Raw genomic sequence first — 26,806 nt, forward strand, 5'->3', positions numbered from 1 at the left:
CATAAGGGACAGCTTTTCACCAGTTAATGCACATAATGACAGACTGCGTTTCCGCAGTAAATGCACATAAGGGACAACTTTTCACCAGTTCATGCACATAATGACAGACAGCATTTCCCCAGTAAATGCACATAAGAGACAGCTTTTCACCAGTAAATGCACATAAGAGGCAGCTTTTCACCAGTAAATGCACGTAATGACAGACAGCTTTTCACCAGTAAATGCACGTAAGAGGCAGCTTTTCACCAGTAAATGCACGTAATGACAGACAGCTTTTCACCAGTAAATGCACGTAATGACAGACAGCTTTTCACCAGTAAATGCATGTAATAACAGACAGCGTTTCCCCATTAAATGCACATAAGAGACAGCTTTTCACCAGTAAATGCACGTAATGACAGACAGCATTTCTGCAGTAAATGCACATAAGAGACAGCTTTTCGCCAGTTGATGTACATAATGACAGACAGCGTTTCCCCAGTAAATGCATGTAATGAGAGACAGCGTTTCACCAGTTAATGCACATAATGACAGACAGCCAGTGTCCCCAGTATATGTAGCCAGGCCTGGCTGGTGGTGGTTGGATGGGGGGCCCCAGGGCAGCTCAGGTCTGGCTGGTGGTGGTGGGATGGAGGGCCCCAGGGCAGCTCAGGCCTGGCTGGTGGTGGTGGGATGGAGGGCCCCAGGGCAGCTCAGGCCTGGCTGGTGGTGGTGGGATGGAGGGCCCCAGGGCAGCTCAGGCCTGGTGGGAAGGCCTCAGGCCTGGCTGGTGGGATGGGGGGCCCCAGCCCCCAGGGCAGCTCAGGCCTGGCTGGTGGTGGTGGGATGGGGGGCCCCAGGGCAGCTCAGGCCTGGCTGGTGATGGTGGGAGGGGGGCCCAAGGGCAGCTCAGGCCTGGTTGGTGGACTGGTAGGTGGGCTGGGGCCCCAGAGTCAGGCCTGGGGCCTGGGGGTTGTTGGTGGTGGTGCTGCTGGTGCTAGGCTCAGGAGGCCTGGGGGGGCTGCGGCAGAAAGACAATTTGGCAGTTGACTGGAGAGGACAGCCACCGCCCACCGCACCCACCTTGTCGCGGAGTTCCGACTTAGTTCCAACTTCCAAGTCCTGCTGCCTGTCTAGCCTGGCTGTCAGGTCCAGAGTCCAGCCCCGCTGTCCGTGTGTCGGTGCCTGGGTGTCTGTCTGTCACACACAGCGTGACTAGCCCGCCCCGCAGAGAGAGTCTGACTCTGTGACGCAGTCACACTTTTATAACGCCGCTATACACGGCGCCGGCGAGTCGCCACCACCACATTACCCCTGGGGCGGGCCGCTCTGCGTGACTCACTCAGCTGAGCCTGCGCCCGGCCCAGGGACAGAACAGAACGGAAGCGGACATGTCGGCCGGCCAGGGTTGGTGGGTCCGTGGGACTGATCGCTGTTGGGGTGGGTGCCAGCCCAAGCCCTTGCCCAGTCGCCCTCCTCCCAGAGTCCCAGACTCCCAGGCAGCCCTCGGCTCCACTCACTGCAGTGCAGCCAGAGAGCGACGACGAGCCAGGTCGGGTCGGACACAGCCGGCGGCGGCGGGGAGGCTTTGAGGGGGGCTAATGAGTTGCCAGCTGGGGCTTAAGCCTGGGTAAGCCCCAGCGTGGCGCCGCCACTGCCTGTGTCTCAGCCCCACCTCCAGACATCCCCCTGACCTCTGTGTGCAGCCTGTCCTTGTGTCTTAGCCCCACCTCCGGACATCCCCCTGACCTCTGTGTGCAACCTGTCCTTGTATCACTCTCAGCCCCACCTTCAGACATCCCCTGACCTCTGTGTGCAACCTGTCCTTGTGTCTCAGCTCCGCCTCCTGACACCAGTCTGACCTCTGTGTGCAGCCTGTCCCTGTGTCTCAGCCCCACCTCCAGACATCCCCCTGACCTCTGTGTGCAACCTGTCCTTGTGTCTCAGCCCTGCCTCCTGACACCAGTCTGACCTATGTGTGCAGCCTGTCCTTGTGTCTCAGCCCTGCCTCCTGACACCAGTCTGACCTCTGTGTGCAGCCTGTCCTTGTGTCTCAGCCCCACCTCTAGACATTCCCCTGACCTCTGTGTGCACCCTGTCCCTGTGTCTCAGCCCCGCCTCCTTACACCTGCCTGACCTATGTGTGCAGCCTGTCCTTGTGTCTCAGCCCTGCCTCCTGACACCAGCCTGACCTCTGTGTGCAGCCTGTCCTTGTGTCTCAGCCCTGCCTCCTGACACCAGCCTGACCTCTGTGTGCAGCCTGTCCCTGTGTCTCAGCCCCACCTCTAGACATCCCCCTGACCTCTGTGTGCACCCTGTCCCTGTGTCTCAGCCCCGCCTCCTTACACCTGCCTGACCTCTGTGTACAGCCTGTACTTGTGTCTCAGGCCGCCTTCTACCTCCATGATGACCCTTGTGTGCAGCCTGTCCTTGTGTCTCTGCCCCGCCTCTAGAAATCCCCCTGACCTCTGTGTGCAGCCTGTCCTTGTGTCTCTGCCCTGTCTCTAGGAATCCCCCTGACCTCTGTGTGCAGCCTGTCCCTGTGTCTCAGCCCCGCCTCCTGACACCAGCCTGACCTCTGTGCGCAGCCTGTCCTTGTGTCTCAGCCCTGCCTCCTGACACCAGCCTGACCTCTGTGTGCAGCCTGTCCTGTTGTCTCAGTCCCGCCTCCGGACATCCCCCTGACCTTTGTGTGCAGCCTGTCCCTGTGTCTCAGCCCCGCCTCCTGACACCAGCCTGACATCTGTGCAGGGGCGTAGGGTGCAGAGGTAGCCACCGCATCAGGGCCCTTGCTCAAAACTATTAGCATCTTTTTAACTATTTTTGATTACTACATAATAATGTAAATGTAAATTTATTTTTTCATTATCAACTTTCTTATTTTCCTGAATAGTGTAATTAGTTTTCCCCTTTTCTCTGCTCTGTTTCCCCCCTTCTATCACCTTCCGGATGGCTGTTAGTTTCTGACAGCTCCAGGCTGGAGACACCGGACATCTCACTTGTGTTACCGCATGTGATAATAAATGGCTGTTAGTTACTGACAGCTCCAGGCTGGAGACACCGGACATCTCACTTGTGTTACCGCATGTGATAATAAATGGCTGTTAGTTACTGACAGCTCCAGGCTGGAGACACCGGACATCTCACTTGTGTTACCGCATGTGATAATAAATGGCTGTTAGTTACTGACAGCTCCAGGCTGGAGACACCGGACATCTCACTTGTGTTACCGCATGTGATAATAAATGGCTGTTAGTTACTGACAGCTCCAGGCGGGAGACACCGGACATCTCACTTGTGTTACCGCATGTGATAATAAATGGCTGTTAGTTACTGACAGCTCCAGGCTGGAGACACCGGACATCTCACTTGTGTTACCGCATGTGATAATAAATGGCTGTTAGTTACTGACAGCTCCAGGCGGGAGACACCGGACATCTCACTTGTGTTACCGCATGTGATAATAAATGGCTGTTAGTTACTGACAGCTCCAGGCTGGAGACACCGGACATCTCACTTGTGTTACCGCATGTGATAATAAATGGCTGTTAGTTACTGACAGCTCCAGGCTGGAGACACCGGACATCTCACTTGTGTTACCGCATGTGATAATAAATGGCTGTTAGTTACTGACAGTTCCAGGCTGGAGACACCGGACATCTCACTTGTGTTACCGCATGTGATAATAAATGGCTGTTAGTTACTGACAGCTCCAGGCTGGAGACACCGGACATCTCACTTGTGTTACCGCATGTGATAATAAATGGCTGTTAGTTACTGACAGCTCCAGGCGGGAGACACCGGACATCTCACTTGTGTTACCGCATGTGATAATAAATGGCTGTTAGTTACTGACAGCTCCAGGCTGGAGACACCGGACATCTCACTTGTGTTACCGCATGTGATAATAAATGGCTGTTAGTTACTGACAGCTCCAGGCTGGAGACACCGGACATCTCACTTGTGTTACCGCATGTGATAATAAATGGCTGTTAGTTACTGACAGTTCCAGGCTGGAGACACCGGACATCTCACTTGTGTTACCGCATGTGATAATAAATGGCTGTTAGTTACTGACAGTTCCAGGCTGGAGACACCGGACATCTCACTTGTGTTACCGCATGTGATAATAAATGGCTGTTAGTTACGGACAGCTCCAGGCTGGAGACACCGGACATCTCACTTGTGTTACCGCATGTGATAATAAATGGCTGTTAGTTACTGACAGCTCCAGGCTGGAGACACCGGACATCTCACTTGTGTTACCGCATGTGATAATAAATGGCTGTTAGTTACTGACAGCTCCAGGCTGGAGACACCGGACATCTCACTTGTGTTACCGCATGTGATAATAAATGGCTGTTAGTTACGGACAGCTCCAGGCTGGAGACACCGGACATCTCACTTGTGTTACCGCATGTGATAATAAATGGCTGTTAGTTACTGACAGCTCCAGGCGGGAGACACCGGACATCTCACTTGTGTTACCGCATGTGATAATAAATGGCTGTTAGTTACTGACAGCTCCAGGCTGGAGACTCCGGACATCTCACTTGTGTTACCGGATGTGATAATAAATGGCTGTCAGTTACTGACAGCTCCAGGCGGGAGACACCGGACATCTCACTTGTGTCACCGCATGTGATAATCTCTGCGAATTGTCATTTATTGAGGTCTTTACCTCACAAGTCAGTAGTTTTAGTTTACCTTATGTAACAGCCTAATTAAGGTGGCCACACACCATACCATTAAAAGAACCAATTTTTCACCAATTCGTTAATTGCGATTGGTTGTCCCGAAAAATCGAGAGTTTGTTTTTTTTTCGATCGATAAATCCAATCGAATTTCCCTTTTTTTTTTTTTTTTTCGATTTTTGGAGATCGGACATGTTGGAAATTTCAGACCAACTTTATCAAGAATTGTATGGTGTGTGATGGATTGTCAATTACTTGATGTACAGTTCCAATCAAATTTTTTTCTGAACTTTCAATTATTTCATTCTTGATTGGGGAAAAATTAAACATAGGTGTATGGTGCGTGCATAGGGTGTGGTCAAATTTCTGAATTGTTACAATCAGTCGGAAAAATTGATTGCTGTTCTTAAATTGAACAGATATTTAAGTTGGCCACACACCATACAATTTTTATTTTGATTCTATTCGAGCATTCCGATCCAATTTTCCAAATGATCAGAAATTTCGGTCAGAATCCTCGAGGTACCACACATGTAATTTCGAGATTGTTGCAATTTTGGGATAAAAGATCGTAAACTTCAAAAATTGCTTAGTTAGGGCTTGTGCACACCAGAGCGGTTCTGGAGCGTTTTTTTAAAAACGCTGGCTGTTTGAAAACTGCTTGTGTAATGTATTCAATGGGCTGGTGCACACCAGAGTAGTGCGCTTTTTCCACAAACGCAAACTCGGAGGCTGCAGCATTTTTTAGATTTCTGAGGCGTTTCTGCCTCAAAGTATAGGAAAGTGGAAAACCGCTCTGAAAAACGCTAGATCAGAGCTGTTTCCAGGTGTTTTTGTTACAGTAGCTGTTCAGTAACCGCTTTACTGTAAAAATATATGAAACCCTCTCTAAACATGCCTAGAATCGCTCTGAAATCTGCTTCAAAAACCTCTAGCATTTTGCGGATCTGCTCGAGGTTTTTGGTGTGCACTGGGCCTTAGAAAAATCAAGAGAAAAATGAACTGAATAGTTGCATACAATTTTCTGGTTGAATACAATTTCACAAGCCATCATCACACACCATACAATTCTTGATAAAATTTGTCTGAATTCTCCAACATGTCCAATCTCAAACCCCCCCCCCCCAAAAAAAAACCAGAAAATTCGATTGGATTCCTTGATCGAAAACAAATAACAGCTTTTGTTTTTTTGGGACAACCGATAGTTTTTATAGAATTGGTATAAAATTGGATTCTTTTATTGCATAGTGTGTGGCCACCTTTAGTGAATTGACATTTGACAAAATGATCAGATGTTTTCTCGTTTACTGCATGCGGAAATTCTTATTGAACTGAAGCCAAAGTGTGCATGAAGTTGGGTGTTGAAGAAGTGTTGACCTTCTGGCAATTGGAGCCCCATTTTGGTGGAAGCCCTATACAACAGTCCATATAGCCTGCAGCGTGTGAGCATGGCTCTGAGCGGAGGGTGTGCCCCTCCCCCTTTCCCATCACAGCGCCGTGTTCCGAAGAAACAAGTACATCAGCTCTGCGGAGAGCGATTCGGCGTGATTTAGACGCTGGAAACAGGACGGCTGTTGTCCGTCGCCGCCTCTCTCTACCTCTTCATCACTTTACTACATATTTATACCTCAGCTCTTTAATAAATGACGTTCTCCCCCAGCTCTCGCCTTACCGTCTATCGTATTATTACGCGTGTCATCGTTTCTTGAGACGCTCGTTTAGAGGCTGTGTCTGCGCCGCTCGCTCCCAGCGATAAATGCAGACGAGAATTATCTGTATGCAAATGAGGAAATAATCCCATCTTGGAAAGTAATAACGTGCTGGATTGTGTTTACAGCGCGGAAGATCCGCCGCACTTTATCGTTTTCACGCAAATGACATCATTAAAAATGCAAGTCGGTAAATGGGAAGATGGATGGGGCTTTATGGTAGGTGAGTGGCCGCACAGGGAGGAGGAGCCAACTGCCACCCATTCATCACACTCCCCCTGCTTTAGGGTGATGTAGTGGTTAGCGCTCTCGCCTTGCAGCACTGGGTCCCTGGTTTAAATCTCAGCCAAGTCACTATATACACAGAATTTGTATGTTCTCCCCATGTCTGTGTGGGTTTCCCCCAAGCTCTTCAGTTTCCTCCCATATTCCAAAAACATACAGATACGTTAATTGCCTTCCCCCTAAATTGGCCCTAGACTACGATACGTACACTACCCGATACATACATACACATATTACTATGGTAGGGATTAGACTGTGAGCTCCTCTAAGGAACAGTTAAGTGGTAAGACAGTATACCCTGTACATCGTTGTAGAAGCTGTCAGAGCTACATAAATACTAATGTCGATATATAAAATGTGATCGCCTCGCTATAATCACATCTATGCAACTAATAGAATGCCTTTACTGGCCTTACAACTTCAACTGACTGAATAAATAATTACAATCGAACACTCATCCTTAGGGGTGTTTAAAAGTAATTAAAATAAGGCCTGATTAATAAGGCCATATACATATATGACTGATTGTATCCCCAATGGGTAATGCTGGCATATTATCCCCAGTATGTACAGTAAACGGTTACTCTGTGTCTATATTGATAGTAAACTGGCTGCAGTGTGTGCTGATCTCTGCTGCCTCCAGTATGTACATTATATGCTGTAACTCTGTGGCTGTACTGATAGTAAACTAGCTGCGGTGTGTGTACAGTATAAGCTGTTACTCTGTCCCTGTACTGCTTTCTCGCACCCCCACACTCTCTCTGGCTGGTCCCCCCCTCGCTCTCTCTCTGGCTGGTCCCCCTTCTCTCTCTCCCTCCCGATTTCTCGCCTGCTCTCTCGCGCCCCCACTCTCTCTCTGGCTGGTCCCCCTTCTCTCTCTCTCTCTGGCTGGTCCCCCTTCTCACTCTCTCTCCCGATGTCTCTCCTGCTCTCTCGTACCCCCACACTCTCTCTGGCTGGTCCCCCTGCTCACTCTTTCTCTGGCTGGTCCTCCTTCTCACTCTTTCTCTGACTGGTCCCCCTCTCTCTCTCCTGCTCTCTCGCATCCCCACTCTCTCTCTCTCTCTCCCGAGGTCTCTCCTGCTCTCTCTCCCTCCCGAGGTCTCTCCTGCTCTCTCTCTCCCTCCCGAGGTCTCTCCTGCTCTCTCTCTCCCTCCCGAGGTCTCTCCTGCTCTCTCTCTGTCTGGTCTCTCTCTCTCTCTCTCTCTCCCTCCCTCCCGAGGTCTCTCCTGCTCTCTCTCCCTCCCGAGGTCTCTCCTGCTCTCTCTCTCCCTCCCGACGTCTCTCCTGCTCTCTCTCTCTCCCGAGGTCTCTCCTGCTCTCTCTCTCCCTCCCGAGGTCCCTCCTGCTCTCTCTCTCTCTCTCTCCCCGAGGTCTCTCCTGATCTCTCTCTGGCTGGTCTCTCTCTCTCTCTCGCTCTCTCTCTCCCTCCAGAGGTCTCTCCTGCTCTCTCTCTCTCTGGCTGGTCTCTCTCTCTTTCTCCCCCGAGGTCTCTCCTGCTCTCTCTCTCTCTCCCGAGGTCTCTCCTGCTCTCTCTCTCTCCGGAGGTCTCTCCTGCTCTCTCTCTCCCTCCCAAGGTCCCTCCTGCTCTCTCTCTCTCTCTCTCTCACTCTGGCTGGTCTCTCTCTCTCTCTCTCTCCCCCCCCCCCCCAGGTCTCTCCTGCAGGGGCGTAACAATAGACCCTGCAAGGGATGCAGCTGCAGGGGGGCCCGGAAGCCGCAGGGGGCCCTGTGGGGGGAGAAGTTTCTTTTCCCTGTCCTGAGAGACTGCCAACTAAGGGCAGGGAGAGCAAAAATTTCTGTTCTCTGCACAATTGTTCTAATGACTACATCTGTTTAGCCACTGAGAAGGAATCATACAAACTTTTGTAGACAAAGATTTGTAGACGGTACCTATTTAGTGTGCAGCATGGTCTTCTGTACATCGCCCCGCCCCCTACCTCTCTACCCCGCCCCAAGTGCTGTGTACTGTAGTGATGCTGGAGAAGTAGGGTAGGGAGGGGGCCCCATCCAAAGTTTCGCTGGGGGGCCTAGTGATTTCTAGTTACGCCCCTGCTCTCCTGATCTCTCTCTCTGGCTGGTCTCTCTCTCTCTCTCTCTCTCCCTCCCAGGTCAGGTCTCTCCTGCTCTCTCTCTCTCTCTGGCTGGTCTCTCTCTCCCCCCCCCCAGGTCTCTCCTGCTCTCTCTCTCTCTCCCGAGGTCTCTCCTGCTCTCTCTCTCTCCCGAGGTCTCTCCTGCTCTCTCTCTCCCTCCCGAGGTCCCTCCTGCTCTCTCTCTCTCTCTCTGGCTGGTCTCTCTCTCTCTCTCCCGAGGTCTCTCCTGATCTCTATCTGGCTGGTCTCTCTCTCTCTCTCTCTCTCTCTCTCCCTCCCAAGGTCTCTCCTGCTCTCTCTCTCTCTGGCTGGTCTCTCTCTCTCTCTCTCTCCCCCGAGGTCTCTCCTGCTCTCTCTCCCGAGGTCTCTCCTGCTCTCTCTCTCCCCCGAGGTCTCTCCTGCTCTCTCTCCCGAGGTCTCTCCTGCTCTCTCTCTCCCTCCCGAGGTCTCTCCTGCTCTCTCTCTCCCTCCCCAGGTCTCTCCTGCTCTCTCTCTCCCTCCCGAGGTCTCTCCTGCTCTCTCTCTCTCTGGCTGGTCTCTCCTGCTCTCTCTCTCCCTCCCGAGGTCTCTCCCGCTCTCTCTCTCTCTCCCGAGGTCTCTCCTGCTCTCTCTCTCTCCCGAGGTCTCTCCTGCTCTCTCTCTCTCTCCCGAGGTCTCTCCTGCTCTCTCTCTCTCTCCCGAGGTCTCTCCTGCTCTCTCTCGCTCTCTCTCTCCCGAGGTCTCTCCTGCTCTCTCTCGCTCTCTCTCTCCCGAGGTCTCTCCTGCTCTCTCTCTCTCTCTCCCGAGGTCTCTCCTGCTCTCTCTCTCCCTCCCGAGGTCTCTCCTGCTCTCTCTCTCCCTCGGTCTCTCCTGCTCTCTCTCTCTCCCGAGGTCTCTCCTGCTCTCTCTCTCTCTCCCGAGGTCTCTCCTGCTCTCTCTCTCTCTCCCGAGGTCTCTCCTGCTCTCTCTCGCTCTCTCTCTCCCGAGGTCTCTCCTGCTCTCTCTCGCTCTCTCTCTCCCGAGGTCTCTCCTGCTCTCTCTCTCTCTCTCCCGAGGTCTCTCCTGCTCTCTCTCTCTCTCTCCCCGAGGTCTCTCCTGCTCTCTCTCTCCCTCCCGAGGTCTCTCCCGCTCTCTCTCTCTCTCCCGAGGTCTCTCCTGCTCTCTCTCTCTCCCGAGGTCTCTCCTGCTCTCTCTCTCTCTCCCGAGGTCTCTCCTGCTCTCTCTCTCTCTCCCGAGGTCTCTCCTGCTCTCTCTCGCTCTCTCTCTCCCGAGGTCTCTCCTGCTCTCTCTCGCTCTCTCTCTCCCGAGGTCTCTCCTGCTCTCTCTCTCTCTCTCCCGAGGTCTCTCCTGCTCTCTCTCTCCCTCCCGAGGTCTCTCCTGCTCTCTCTCTCCCTCGGTCTCTCCTGCTCTCTCTCTCTCTCTGGCTGGTCTCTCCTGCTCTCTCTCTCCCTCCCGAGGTCTCTCCTGCTCTCTCTCTCCCTCGGTCTCTCCTGCTCTCTCTCTCTCTCTGGCTGGTCTCTCCTGCTCTCTTTCTCTCTCTCCCGAGGTCTCTCCTGCTCTCTCTCTCCCTCCCTCGGTCTCTCCTGCTCTCTCTCTCTGGCTGGTCTCTCCTGCTCTCTCTCTCCCTCGGTCTCTCCTGCTCTCTCTCTCTCTCTGGCTGGTCTCTCCTGCTCTCTCTCTCCCTCGGTCTCTCCTGCTCTCTCTCTCTCTCTCTGGCTGGTCTCTCCTGCTCTCTTTCTCTCTCTCCCGAGGTCTCTCCTGCTCTCTCGCACCCCCACACTCTCTCTCTCTCTCGCTCTCTGATCCTCCTCGGGTGGGTGACGTCACGTTGCCATGGTGACGGTATTACGCTACTCGGGGAGGGTTGGGGGTATTTCAGCACCACATCTCGGCGGACAGCGGACTCTGTGCTGCTTCTCTGCCGCCTCCGCCCGGGATCCGCTCAACTGCTAACTGCTGATCCCGGCCACGGAGCTCAGAGCAGCCGGGCAACAAGTGGCCACCAGCTGCAGAGGAGATCCCGGCTACTGAGGACAGCACACCACTGATAGGAGACCACTGGCCACTGATAGCACACAACTAATAGGAGAACACTGATAGGAGACCACTGGCCACTGATAGGTGACCACTGGCCACTGATAGGTAACCACTGGCCACTGATAAGACACCACTGGCTGCTGGCTACTGAGAATAAGACACCACTGGCCATTAATAAGACACCACTGGCTACAGAGGATAAGATACTACTGGCCACTAATAGGACACCACTGGCTACTTGCTACTGAGGATAGGACTCCACTGGCCACTGATAGGACACCACTGGCTGCTGACTACAGAGACTAAGACACCACTGGCCACTGAGGATAGAACACCACTGGCCACTAATAAGACACCACTGGCCACTGGCTACTGAGAATAGGACACCACTGGCCACTTGCTACTGGGGATAGGACACCAGCACTGGCCACTAATAGAACACCACTGGCCACTAATAGGACACCACTGGCTAAAGAGAATAGGACATCGCTGTCTACTGTCTACTGAGGATAGGACACCACAGGCCACCGGCTAAAGAGACTAGGATACCACTGGCCACTGGATAGAGACTAGGAGAGCACTGGTTAAAGGGAATTGGACACCACTTGCCATTACTGGCTATTGACTGCAAGGATTAGGACACCCCTGGCCACTGGCTACAAGACAAAGAATAACCACCTATCCACTGGTCACAGACAACAGGAAACCACCAGCTGGGCAAGCACACCCTTCCTCACAGGGGGCACAGAGAAGGGGGGAGAGGCCTGACCCCCACAGGTGAGTGATGTACCCTCCCATATACCTGCATGCCCACAGAGCCATCATGAATATATATATATATATATATATATATATATATATATATATATATATATATATGTATGTAATTTAATAATAATTGTAATAATTGCGCGCAGTATATTGTATAGGGGCCTGTGTTTTCATGTTTACTGTTAACAAACTGCATTATCTATTGTGGCAAAGTGGCAAAGAACTCTGCAAATATCCCACCCCCACTCTAGATTCCTAAATATAGTCTATTCCCGAGAATCAGATCCTTGATTGCAGATCGCTACCAATCAGATCCTCAAATGAAAATCCGCTTCTTACATCTGGATGTAGATCCCTGGCGATCAGATCCGTAGAGGAAGATCAATCCCAATCAGATCTCTAGATCTGGATCACTCTCTGCAGGTGCACCCTAATGCTAGGTACACACAATGCAATTTTCGGACAGATTTACTGTCAGATTCAATTCTTTCCAAAGGTCTGATCCGATTTTCCGATTTATTTTCCACTCACTTTTATTGAAAATCGCTCGCAAACAGATTGGACTTGTTGGAAATAATCGATCTGACAGTAAATCTGTCAGAAAATTGCATCGTGTGTACCTAGCATAAGATAACCTCTTATCAGACCTTTAATGTTGCTCTCCTCATTGTTATGCCTGACACACACAATGCAGTTTTTCCATCAGATCGATTGGTCAATCAATAATCAATCAATAATCCCCAGCATGTATGATATGCCCCCGATTTAGAGGTAGATCGATTTTGTGCAGTACTGATCTAAAAATCGGTCAGACATGCCAGAAATTATCAATCGAGCTGTTGATCTGACGAGAAAATTGCATGATGTGTATCTGCCTTTAGATAGATGAAGACCACGTCTAGTCCAGTCGTTGAATCAGATGCCTGGATAAAGATCATCTACTCCAATGAGATCCAGAAGTTATAATCAGATCTCAGGATTTATATCAGATATTGTTAGGGTTAGAGTAATGACCTTTGGATGAGGTTGGCAGCCTCAAGATCTCCTGATCTCAAAACTTCTCAAATCCCCGGGATGGCAGAGACATGGGTAGGAGAAGGTTCCCACCAGACTTGGCCTGACCACCAGTTGTTACACGGTGGATCTGGCATTACATTTGAGTGAAAAGCTTTGAGGCCACCTTATCTTCAGGAACAAGCTCGGGTCTATTACTGTGAATGACTACAACTCAGCGCCTCCTTATTCAAGTATCTATGTCATCCATTCTCCACTTCAATCAGCCATTTATAACAAACTTTCATCACTGATGAGTTGGGTGTAGCTTGCCATGCACTTTTCTCTGTTTGAAGCATGGAAGTTCTCATCTACTTAGACAAGAAAAATCACCTGTTCTGCTACGTTCTTCTAAAACGCTAATGAACCCTTTCTGGTACCTTCTCTGCCTGAGCAGACTAGTGTGAGAGACCGACAACCTGCTAGCATTACTATTATCACTAGTGGAAATAGTTGTAGGGTAGTTGTCATTGTTGCATTGCTGATATCCTTTTACATATTTACTGTATGTTGCGCCGGTCCTCCACCTCTAACGTTGTCTGAATCCATAACTAGCGTACAGATCGGGTGTTGTTCCTCGGTTGGCTGCATACATTGGGACTGAGACACTACTGAAGTCAACAGATCAGAATGATGGCTAAGCAATAAACATTTTAAAAGTTGATTGAATTGGTAGGCCCATGTTCCTCTTACTTCAGGTGAAGTGAAGTCCTTTAGGTCCTTCAAGATCATATTCACAAGTGATGGAAAGTGGGGGTATGAGTGGAATACGTGAGTTGATTCCATTGTATGGGAAGTGTACCAGTCCACCATGATGGCAAAATGTGTGCTGAATTGTTCTACAAGGTTTACTGGTTAGTCTGGATCCCTATCTTTACCAAAGCAAAGTCCAAAACAATTAGGCAGATGGTAGAAACCAGGATCTTGGCCAGGAAGGTTGCAAATCTCTTTGTGGAGCCACCGAACCATCCACAGAGCCAATATGTTCAAAAGTCCGACCTGGAAGGCTAAGTTTGGACTAACTACCTGAAACATTAGAGGTTAGGTTCTGAGTAGGTTAGCTTGAGCACTAGGCCATGGGGTTAAGGATAGACACCAGGTGGGAAAGAGTTAAAGTTAGGCACCAGGCAGGATAAGACTAATATTAGGCACAAAGACGGTAAAATTAAGATTAGAAGTAGAACAGGGAAGAGTTAAGGTTTTGCATCAGGGAGGGATTTCATTACTCAAGGTAGGACAATCTGACATAGTCTGTTTGAGTCAGAATACCATTTCTATTCTCAAACAGAAAGCATCTGGGAAGAAGTTATTTGGAAATTTTATACAGCTGGACCTAGAATATATTTTAAACATATCCAGTTTGGCAGAGGGAAAGACCCAGACCACCCTGGTGGCCAAATACACCTCAGATGACCCGAGGTGGACCAATCAAAATATCCCGGGAAGGGTTGTAGGTTGTAGTTTGGGCAGAAGGAAGACTTGACTGAATAGAGCTATATGTTTAGATGGTTCAAGCAAAAGGTTCTTCGAAATACTTTAAATTTCACGTCTTTAATTCATTATAATTATCACGCTTGTCCTCACCTCTGGAGTCCAACCCTCAGGAGTCTTCTAATCTTGTTATAGATTCACCTGAAGCTTATTGGGCAGTTGCAGTAAACAGTTGCAGTTCCCAAGAGGACCAGCATCTTCCATAGCTTTGTAACACATATAGGTGCACCAGCAAGGCCATTGTATAAAGGTGGCCATTAACAGTACAATTTTGTTTACCAAATGTGATCTTTCGATGCGATTTTAATGATTGAATTGTATAGAAAATTTGCCGTTTATGAAGGCAATCAATAAGGAACAATTCTTTAGTTGATTGCTCAATAGGGTAAAATCAATCTGAAAGTTGGATTTTATGATCGAATTTGAAGAAAGAATTGCTTAGCAAATGTGAACAATCGATAATTGCCTTCTGATTAGTTGCGATTGTTCAAATCGCGTCAAAAGATTGCATTTGGTGCAAAAATTGTACCGTTAATAGGCGCCTTAACACCCAGTCCTATAGATCAGTAGCATTAAAAGCTGTGATTAAAACAGCTGATCCTCTCAAGCACAGGTGTCAAACACAAGGGCCGCGGGCCGAATTCGGCCCTCCTTGCTATTTTATGTGGCCCTCCAGAGTTTCAAATGTTTAGCATTGAAAACAGTGAAAGAATAACCGCACGTGTGCATGAAATAGAGGCGCGAGGAAAAATGGGCGTCTGGTGAAACCGATATAAGTGTAAACAATGAGGGCCCGTTTCCACTGTTGCGACGCGATTTCGCCGGCATCCCGACGCTTGTAAAAACGCATGCGGATGCGTTTCCGCATGCGTTTTTACCCGCGATTTTGCGTGCGATTTAACCATGACTCTGCCAGGGCAAAATAACATTGAAAAAGGTACGAAATCGCACGCGAATCGCGGGTAAAAACGCATGTAAAAAACGCATGCGTTTTTCCTATTAAATACATTAGCGGCGATTCGCATGGATTCCCGACGCAGGCGAATTCTGTGGGTCCCGTCGTGCAGATTTGGCCCGCCGCCAAATCGCTCCCGCACGCCGCACATATGGAAACAGCCCCGGCCACTTCAATGTACCAAGCGAATCCGCGTGTCGGCGCCGCATGCGGATTCGCTATGGTGGAAACGAGCCCTCAATAATGCTGTGAAATGGGCGCCATATGAAAACGAAAAAATATTTACAATTGACGATAGCACACAATGGTAAATCTTACTGATATTTTACTACAACTAAACTTAAAATTTCAAAAACTATATTGTTCTGATTTTCAAAAAGATATTTATCGGGCGCTGAAATTTCTTGTTTCGGGGCCCAATAGTCAATGTTTGCATTAGTGCCTATTGCGGCGCCCAAATCATCCATTAGCTGCGGGCGCCAAAATGTCCTGCCCCCCATATTTTTGTTATAGTTATGCCACTTCGCTTGAGACTGTTCTATAAATGTTAAATCTTAATAAACAATTTGGTCCACCAGTGGCGTAACTGAGGAGCTTGAGGCCCCAGTGTGAGTTTTACATGGGTCCCCAAGCACTCTATTGATATGGGGCCCAAAACCTACCAGGGACAGCTGCAGTGTCAGAGAGGTGTAATCAGTAAGGAGACCAGCATAGCACTAATGCAAAGCTAATAACATGGACGAAGGAGGGCCCCTAGAGGGCTGTTCTGGTCCAGGGGCCCCAGTGCTGTCGCAACCTCAGCATCCCCTATTGCTACGCCACAGTGGCCTGTGACTTAGACTAGGTTTTAGGTTTTTTATTGACGCCGCTGCTCTTAAAGGATACCCAAACTGAAATGTGACATAATGAGATAGACATGTGTATGTACAGTGCCTAGCACACAAATAACTATGCTGTGTTCCTTTTTTTCTTTCTCTGCCTGAAAGAGTTGAATATCAGGTATGTAAGTGGCTGACTCAGTCCTGACTCAGACAGGAAGTGACTACAGTGTGACCCTCACTGATAAGAAACTCCCCTTTTTTACCGCTTTCTTGCTCTCAGAAGTCATTTTCTGCTAGGAAAGTGTTTTATAGTTGGAATTTCTTATCAGTGAGGGTCACACTGTAGTCACTTCCTGTCTGAGTCAGGACTAAGTCAGCCACTTACATACCTGATATTTAACTCTTTCAGGCAGAGAAAGAAAAAAAGGAACACAGCATAGTTATTTGTGTGCTAGCCACTGTACATACACATGTCTATCTCATCATGTTACATGTCACCTCGGGTATACACTAAAGTGGACCTGAATTTTTGCACAGGACAGAAAGAAAACAGAGAGAAATGCACCCTGTATGTATTTAGAGAGTTTAGCCTGTCTAACTCCCCCTCATCTGTGACTAATCACAACTGTAATTTGATCCCTCAGCTGTGTCAGCTGGCTGCCTCAGCAGAGCAGCTACTTTGTAAACACAGGATGTGAACCCTACGTCTACTTCCATGAAAGCAGGAAGTAGACACACTGCAGATTTATTGCTGGATTTCTATCAGGTGTAACAAAGAAATGTTTTTCTATAAAAGATACCCGAGATTACATGTGACATGATGAGATAGACATGGGTATGTACAGTGCCTAGCACACAAATAACTAGACTGTGTTCCTTTTTTTCTTTCTCTGTTTGAAAAGGTTAAAAATCAGGTATGCAAATGACAGTTTCTGCCCGGGTCGGACTACAGTGTAACCCTCACTGATAATTACAGCCATAAAACACTTTCCTGTCAGTAAATGGCTTCTGTGAGCAGGAAAGAGATCAAAAGGGTCAACAGTTCATAGATTTGAGCTCTGGCATACTTAAATGAAGGTATCATTGAGCAGAGACAATGGCCTCAATTCACTAAGATCATGCTGGAGATAATAAGGCAAGAGAAAACTTGCCACCACACAGTAAGAAAGTTATCTTATCTCTTCATTCCTTAAGTTACCTCCTCTGTAGTTAATTTACCTCCTCTGTAGTTATTTTCACACGCAGTTAATAAACAGCCTGTCTTTAACTCTGGAGTTATTTTAAGGATTGAAGAGTTAACTTAAAGACAGAAAAGTTAACTTTAGGTTTGCCTGAGGTAAAATGTTTCCTGAATACTACATGCCTCATCACCATGGTGATAACTCTAGAAACGTTATTAAAGACAGGAGATAAGCTGAGTGAATTGAGGCCAATTAAACAGTAAAAACTAGAAAACTGGGATATCTAAAAAAGTTATTTTTAGGAGAAGGAAGATAGATACTATTGTTTATCTCATCGGTTTATTTTCACCTCGGATGTCCTTTAAAGGTTGTTATGCTGTTGCTTATCTTTTCGAGCAGAGAGGAAGTTCTGAGTTCATGTCCCCTTTAAGTCACATTCTGGGACGCATGATGCGTGTATCTGCTCAGTAGAGAGCAGCTCTGAGAAGCGGGTTTTTAGCTCAGCCCCCCTCCGCTCCACGTCACACAGCCGATACGAGAGGTGCCTGGCAGGCAAAGGGTTACCAGTGGGCGGCAAGCAGAGGAATCCCCTCTATAGGCAGAGGAGGTATTTTTCCCATTGTAAGAAGCGGCTGTCTGACACCAGCACTGCCTCTTCCAGCTTCTGAGATATCATTTCTTGCTGGCCTTTATTCCAGGATCCGACATTCTTCTTCCTGCACAGAAATCCGGCAGCCTAACGATCTGCTGCTGCGTTCTATCACCGTATTACTGCATTCCCTCCAGTGACTGTGTCTGAGGACATCACAGGATAATCACTGCCTTCAGATAGTCCACATAATTCAATGTTCTCCTGGTCATCACCAGAGATTGTATTCAGAATATAATACAGGTTGTTATTTGGGCATTTATATAGCACTGGCGGTTTCCACAGCGCTTCACAGAGTACACTAAACAACTCATGTCACTGACTGACTGAGGAGCTTACTATCTAATGACCCCACCATAGTCATATTCTAATGTCCCTGCCATAGTCCTATTAGATTATCCGTACCATAGTCATAGCATAATGTCCCTACTATAGACATACTCTAATGTCCCTACCATAGTCATAGCCTAATGTCCCTACCATAGTCATAGTCTAATATCCCTACCATACTCATAGCCTAATGTCCAAACTATAATCATAGTCTAATGCAGGCATGGGCAAACTCGGCCCTCCAGCTGTTACGGAACTACAAGTCCCACAATGCATTTGCCTTTATGAGTCATGACTGTGGCTGTCAGACTCCTGCAATGCATTGTTGGACTTGTAGTTCCTTAACAGCTGGAGGGCCAAGTTTGCCCATGCCTGTAATGTCTCCGCTATAATCATAGTCTAATGTCCCCTGCCATAGTCATAGCATATTGTCCCTACCATAGTCATAGCCTAATGTCCCTACCATAGTCATAGCCTAATGTCTCCACCATAGTCATAGTCTAATGTCTCCACCATAATCATAGTCTAATGTCCCTACCATAGTCATAGCATATTGTCCCTACCATAGTCATAGCCTAATGTCCCTACCATAGTCATAGCCTAATGTCCCTACCATAGTCATAGCCTAATGTCCCTACCATAGTCATAGTCTAATGTCCCTACCATAGTCATAGTCTAATGTCCCTACCATAGTCATAGCCTAATGTCCCTACTATAGTCATAGCCTATTGTCCCTACCATAGTCATAGTCTAATGTCCCTACCATAGTCGTAGCCTATTGTCCCTACCATAATCATAGCCTAATGTCCCTACCATAGTCATAGCCTAATGTCCCTACCATAGTCATAGCCTAATGTCCCTACCATAGTCATAGTCTAATGTCCCTACCATAGTCATAGTCTAATGTCCCTACCATAGTCATAGCATATTGTCCCTACCATAGTCATAGCCTAATGTCCCCACCATAGTCATAGCCTAATGTCTCCACCATAGTCATAGTCTAATGTCTCCACCATAATCATAGTCTAATGTCCCCTGCCATAGTCATAGCATATTGTCCCTACCATAGTCATAGCCTAATGTCCCTACCATAGTCATAGCCTAATGTCCCTACCATAGTCATAGCCTAATGTCCCTACCATAGTCATAGTCTAATGTCCCTACCATAGTCATAGTCTAATGTCCCTACCATAGTCATAGCCTAATGTCCCTACTATAGTCATAGCCTATTGTCCCTACCATAGTCATAGTCTAATGTCCCTACCATAGTCGTAGCCTATTGTCCCTACCATAATCATAGCCTAATGTCCCTACCATAGTCATAGCCTAATGTCCCTACCATAGTCATAGTCTAATGTCCCTACCATAGTCATAGCCTAATGTCCCTACCATAGTCATAGCCTATTGTCCCTACCATAGTCATAGCCTAATGTCCCTACCATAGTCATAGCCTAATGTCCCTACCATAGTCATAGCCTATTGTCCCTACCATAGTCATAGTCTAATGTCCCTACCATAGTCATAGCCTATTGTCCCTACCATAGTCATAGCCTATTGTCCCTACCATAGTCATAGTCTAATGTCCCTACCATAGTCATAGTCTAATGTCCCTACCATAGTCATAGCCTATTGTCCCTACCATAGTCATAGCCTAATGTCCCTACCAAAGTCATAGCCTAATGTCCCTACCATAGTCATAGCCTATTGTCCCTACCATAGTCATAGCCTATTGTCCCTACCATAGTCATAGCCTATTGTCCCTACCATAGTCATAGTCTAATGCCCATACCATTGTCATAGCCTAATGCCTCTACCATAGTCATAGTCTAATGTCCCTACCATAGTCATAGCCTATTGTCCCTACCATAGTCATAGCCTATTGTCCCTACCATAGTCATAGCCTAATGTCCCTACCATAGTCATAGTCTAATGTCCCTACCATAGTCATAGTCTAATGTCCCTACCATAGTCATAGCCTAATGTCCCTACCATAGTCATAGCCTAATGTCCCTACCATAGTCATAGTCTAATGTCCCTACCATAGTCATAGCCTAATGTCCCTACCATAGTCATAGTCTAATGTCCCTACCATAGTCATAGTCTAATGTCCCTACCATAGTCATAGCCTAATGTCCCTATCCAGCAGTGGCTGGATAGTGTAATGGTTAAGGGCTCTGCCTCTGACACAGGAGACCTGGGTTCAAATCTCGGCTCTGCCTGTTCAGTAAGCCAGCACCTATTTCAGTAAGGAGTTTCTTGGGCAAGTCTCCTTAACACTGCTACTGCCTACTGAGTGCACTCTAGTGGCTGCCTCGCAAGCGCTTTGAGTCCGACAGGAGAAAGGCGCTATACAAATACTGCCATTATTATTACCATAGTCATAGTCTAATGTCCCTACCATAGTCATAGTCTAATGTCCCTACCATAGTCATAGTCTAATGTCCCTACCATAGTCATAGTCTAATGTCCCTACCATAGTCATAGCCTAATGTCCCTACCATAGTCATAGTCTAATGTCCCTACCATAGTCATAGTCTAATGTCCCTACCATAGTCATAGTCTAATGTCCCTACCATAGTCATAGTCTAATGTCCCTACCATAGTCAGAGTCTAATGTCCCTACCATAGTCATAGCCTAATGTCCCTACCATAGTCATAGCCTATTGTTCCTACCATAGTCATAGTCTAATGTCCATACCATAGTCATAGCCTAATGTCCCTACCAAAGTCATAGCCTATTGTCCCTACCATAGTCATAGCCTATTGTCCCTACCATAGTCATAGTCTAATGTCCCTACCATAGTCATAGTCTAATGTCCCTACCATAGTCATAGCCTAATGTCCCTACCATAGTCATAGCCTAATGTCCCTACCATAGTCATAGTCTAATGTCCCTACCATAGTCATAGTCTAATGTCCTTACCATAGGCATAGCCTAATGTCCCTACCATAGTCATAGCCTAATGTCCCTACCATAGTCATAGTCTAATGTCCCTACCATAGTCATAGTCTAATGTCCCTACCATAGTCATAGCCTAATGTCCCTACCATAGTCATAGTCTAATGTCCCTACCATAGTCATAGTCTAATGTCCCTACCATAGTCATAGTCTAATGTCCCTACCATAGTCATAGTCTAATGTCACTACCATAGTCATATTCTAATGTCCCTACCATAGTCAGAGTCTAATGTCCCTACCATAGTCATAGCCTAATGTCCCTACCATAGTCATAGCATATTGTCCCTACCATAGTCATAGCCTATTGTCCCTACCATAGTCATAGCCTAATGTCCTTACCATAGCCATAGTCTGATGTCCCTACCATAGCCATAGCCTGATGTCCTTACCATAGTCATAGCCTAATGTCCCTACCATAGTCATAGCCTAATGTCCTTACCATAGCCATAGTCTGATGTCCCTACCATAGTCATAGTCTGATGTGCCTATCATAGTCACAGTCTAATGTCCCTACCATAGTCATAGCCTATTGTCCCTACCATAGTCATAGCCTAATGTCCTTACCATAGTCATAGTCTAATGTCCCTACCATAGTCATAGTCTAATGTCCCTACCATAGTCATAGTCGAATGTCCCTACCATAGTCATAGCCTATTGTCCCTACCATAGTCATAGCCTATTGTCCTTACCATAGTCATAGCCTATTGTCCCTACCATAGTCATAGTCTAATGTCCTTACCATAGTCATAGTCTAAGGTCCCTACCATAGTCATAGCCTAATGTCCAAACTATAATTATAGTCTAATGTCCCTACCATAGTCATAGCCTAATGTCCCTACCATAGTTATAGCCTAATGTCCCTACCATCGTCATAGTCTAATGTCCCTACCATAGTCATAGTCTATTGTCCCTACCATAGTCATAGCCTAATGTCCCTACCATAGTCATAGCCTAATGTCCCTACCATAGTCATAGTCTAATGTCCCTACCATAGTCATAGTCTAATGTCCTTACCATAGGCATAGCCTAATGTCCCTACCATAGTCATAGCCTAATGTCCCTACCATAGTCATAGTCTAATGTCCCTACCATAGTCATAGTCTAATGTCCCTACCATAGTCATAGCCTAATGTCCCTACCATAGTCATAGTCTAATGTCCCTACCATAGTCATAGTCTAATGTCCCTACCATAGTCATAGTCTAATGTCCCTACCATAGTCATAGTCTAATGTCACTACCATAGTCATATTCTAATGTCCCTACCATAGTCAGAGTCTAATGTCCCTACCATAGTCATAGCCTAATGTCCCTACCATAGTCATAGCATATTGTCCCTACCATAGTCATAGCCTATTGTCCCTACCATAGTCATAGCCTAATGTCCTTACCATAGCCATAGTCTGATGTCCCTACCATAGCCATAGCCTGATGTCCTTACCATAGTCATAGCCTAATGTCCCTACCATAGTCATAGCCTAATGTCCTTACCATAGCCATAGTCTGATGTCCCTACCATAGTCATAGTCTGATGTGCCTATCATAGTCACAGTCTAATGTCCCTACCATAGTCATAGCCTATTGTCCCTACCATAGTCATAGCCTAATGTCCTTACCATAGTCATAGTCTAATGTCCTTACCATAGTCATAGTCTAATGTCCCTACCATAGTCATAGTCTAATGTCCCTACCATAGTCATAGTCTAATGTCCCTACCATAGTCATAGTCGAATGTCCCTACCATAGTCATAGCCTATTGTCCCTACCATAGTCATAGCCTATTGTCCTTACCATAGTCATAGCCTATTGTCCCTACCATAGTCATAGTCTAATGTCCTTACCATAGTCATAGTCTAAGGTCCCTACCATAGTCATAGCCTAATGTCCAAACTATAATTATAGTCTAATGTCCCTACCATAGTCATAGCCTAATGTCCCTACCATAGTTATAGCCTAATGTCCCTACCATCGTCATAGTCTAATGTCCCTACCATAGTCATAGTCTATTGTCCCTACCATAGTCATAGTCTAAAGTCCTTACCATAGTCATAGTCTAAGGTCCCTACCATAGTCATAGCCTAATGTCCAAACTATAATTATAGTCTAATGTCCCTACCATAGTCATAGCCTAATGTCCCTACCATAGTCATAGCCTAATGTCCCTACCATAGTCATAGTCTAATGTCTCTACCATAGTCATAGTCTAATGTCCCTACCATAGACATAGTCTAATGTCCCTACCATAGTCATAGTCTAATGTCCCTACCATAGTCATAGCCTAATGTCCCTACCATAGTCATAGCCTATTGTTCCTACCATAGTCATAGTCTAATGTCCCTACCATAGTCATAGTCTAATGTCCTTACCATAGTCATAGTCTAATGTCCCTACCATAGTCATAGCCTAATGTCCCTACCATAGGCATATCCTATTGTCCCTACCATAGTCATAGCCTAATGTCCCTACCATAGTCATAGTCTAATGTCCTTACCATAGTCATAGTCTAATGTCCCTACCATAGTCATAGCCTAATGTCCCTACCATAGTCATAGCCTATTGTCCCTACCATAGTCATAGCCTAATGTCCCTACCATAGTCATAGCCTATTGTTCCTACCATAGTCATAGCCTATTGTCCCTACCATAGTCATAGCCTAATGTCCCTACCATAGTCATAGCCTATTGTTCCTACCATAGTCATAGCCTATTGTCCCTACCATAGTCATAGCCTAATGTCCCTACCATAGTCATAGCCTATTGTTCCTACCATAGTCATAGTCTAATGTCCCTACCATAGTCATTGTCTAATGTCCCTACCATAGTCATAGTCTAATGTCCCTACCATAGTCATAGCCTAATGTCCCTACCATAATCATAGTCTAATGTCCCTACCATGGTCATACTCCGATACCTCTGCTACAGTCAAGGTCCAATATGGGTGAAGCTAATTAACCTACTACAACATTTGTTTTTGGAATAATTCATTCATTCATTATTATAACCATTATTATAAGCTCTGAAACACCAATGGTGTGATTAACCAGTGAAATAGTGTGAGAAAATAATCAGTATCCATTCTCACTACAATAAAAATGTATAATCCAATTATAATTAAGACATAATGCAAGTCACACTGGCTCATCACATATTATCACTGCGGCTGGTAATAGTGTTGTTCTGTGGGAGCTGAAGGCCGCGGTTGTACTGAGATTTCCCCTCTGCCTCGCCGTGATCTTCCGGCCACTATTAAGCGCTGTAATGGGGATAAAAGGCAGCCGGGTACATTTATCTGGTATTAGGCGCCCCCCTCCTGCACCGGCTCTAATGGAGTATAACATCCCGGGCTCCCCGGGGAGGCGCTGACTTTACCTCGCGGCTAACGCTTACAAACGTGACAACGATTTATACTTATGGCTGGAAAGTAGGTCATGTGCTCGTTTATAACATTTGTGCTGCGTAATGAGACGCGGCCAGTCCTGCATGACCCACAGAGATTCACTGGAGGAGATGGGAAGTGAGCAGCACCGATACAAAACTGCTGAGCCTGAGGCAGGGTTCACACTGCATATTGGCGGTAGCGGTGTGGTGCGGTCCAGGGACCAAACCACACAGCCAAAAACAGGCCTTGGGGGATTACCACATTAATACGGGGCAGGGGCGTTGCTAGGATCCTAAGAGATCCAGGGCACTTTTGGGCACTCCAGCCGAAAAATGGGTGTGGCCATGCACCAGAATGTGGTCAGGGATGGAGCCAAATTTACATGAACTTAACAGCGGTCTAAGTAGGCCTGCCCAGCAAAATGTTGGATGAAGCCCTCTCTTCACTAATACAAAAAAATAAATGCAGCATATCACATACATAGGCAGCATCACTTAAACATATCTAGGCAGAGTTTCCTGGCTTCTGTACTGGAAATCCAGGGCAACCCAGAAAAGATCCATGGCACGTGGACGTGCCACTGATCTTTGGGGCTAGCAAAGCCCCTGATACGGGGTAATCCCCATCTGGCAGCCGGCCAAACAGGTAGTGGCGCTCTCTAGCTCCGACTTCCTGTGGTCGATTCCATGACAAGCGCGGAAGTGTATTGACCAAATACGTTTCCGTGCATGCATGATGCAGAAAACTTGCAGCGGTCGTTTCAAAACACACGCGTCGCCATAGACTTACATTACTTCCGATCCGCCGCAGGAGCCACGCGGTAACGTAGGTATGCGTTCGCATTAGATAGGCTACTTCTGGAGCACTGCAACGCATGCATTGTAAACTATCCTATAGAATTCCATTGCTCTAGTCTTGCCCTAGCACTGCGCCAGTGTGAAAGGGCTTCCTCCAGCTCCATTTGCACTGACCACTCCCATGCCGCCATCCTCGGCCTTCTCCCTCTTCGTCAACGGGACCCGTAACTTCGGCCAGTCGCACCAGTCTGAGCATGCGCAGTGCACTCTCTCTGTCTCTTTCCTGGGGAGAATAGTACTGCGCAGGCGAAGAGCGCTTCCAGCCATAGGAGCGAGACGGAGGGAGCGCACTGCGCATGTGTCGACTAGACGTGACTGGACGAAGTTATGGGACCTGTTGCCCAAAAGGGAGACGACTGAGGACGGCGGCATGGGAGCAGTCAGTGCCAATGGGGCTGGAGGAAGCCCTAGGTATATATACAGCTTGTACATTTAATCGTTTCAATAAAAAAGTGGGACCACTAGACAAACCCCCAAAATATGCGACCTGGAGAGGAACCACTAGAGCCTCGGTAAAGGTAGAAATAGGATGTGGGACCCCTAGACCAGCAGGGCAAGCTGTAACAAAAAGAGGCGGCTTTTACTATGAATAGGTTCAGAGGGTCCCAGCACTGGACCGGCGAGCTGGAGGGGGGTGGAGGAAGCCTCTGCTGCGGTAACTATCTATTTAGGGCTCTGTTTTCCCTTCAGGTATACTTTAAAGGATACCTGAAGTGACATGTGACAGGATGAGATAGACATGGGTATGTACAGTGCCTAGCACACTAATAACTAGGCTGTGTTCCTTTTTTTTCCGTTCAATATCAGGTATGTAAGTGGCTGACTCAGTCCTGACTCAGACAGGAAGTGACTACAGTGTGACCCTCACTGATAAGAAATTCCCCTTTTTATCTCTTTCTTGCTCTCAGAAGCCATTTTCTGCTAGGAAAGTGTTTTACAATTGGAATTTCTTATCAGTGAGGGTCACACTGTAGTCACTTCCTGTCTGAGTCAGCCACTTACATACCTGATATTTAACTCTTTCAGGCAGAGAAAGAAAGAAAAAAAGGAACACAGCATAGTTATTTGTGTGCTAGGCACTGTACATACCCACGTCTATCTCATCATGTCACATGTCACTTCGGGTATCCTTTAATTAAGTAGTTGCACAATGCCCTCTTCTGCTCCCCCTTTCCTCCTGAGAAGCCCCAGGCCCCCAGTGTGGCGACTCCAGGCAGCACCTTCCTCTCACACTGCCTCAGCCAATGGTAGCAGTCTTAAAAAGACATGAGTAGAAAACAGGTCTGCATGATGATCAATGCTTCCTCCTCAAATCATAGCAGAGTCTGTCCCTGTTATGATTTGAGGAAGAAGCATCGAAACGCCTGTGCGTTATCATTATGCAGACCTGTTTTCTACTCATGTCTTTTTAACAAGAGCTATAAATAAAGAAACTTGAACATTTGATGGTGCGGACCTTTGATGACTGCTGATAATTCCCTGTGACTCCAGGGGTGGTCGCTGCACATCAAACCCATTGGTGCAATAACGTTGGTTCGATATTCAGCCAATGGTAGCAGCAGGAAAGTGCTGAGTTATGAGATAGAT

General features: G+C 47.3%; 1 protein-coding gene across 2 annotated transcripts in view; it reads left to right on the forward strand.

Moving 5' to 3' along the window:
• Positions 1-10,588: 10,588 nt before the first annotated feature.
• The window catches only part of TENT5D (terminal nucleotidyltransferase 5D), a 29,887-nt gene continuing 13,669 nt past the window's right edge, over positions 10,589-26,806 (forward strand). The window contains exon 1 of one of the 2 annotated variants that reach the window (XM_068250062.1): positions 10,589-11,553. The gene's annotated coding sequence lies outside the window, so the exon portion shown is untranslated. The remainder of the gene's footprint in view (positions 11,554-26,806) is intronic. The other variant, XM_068250061.1, reaches the window with a different exon arrangement.

The sequence above is a fragment of the Hyperolius riggenbachi genome, chromosome 8 (assembly GCF_040937935.1).
Source record: "Hyperolius riggenbachi isolate aHypRig1 chromosome 8, aHypRig1.pri, whole genome shotgun sequence".
Classification (NCBI taxonomy): domain Eukaryota; kingdom Metazoa; phylum Chordata; class Amphibia; order Anura; family Hyperoliidae; genus Hyperolius; species Hyperolius riggenbachi.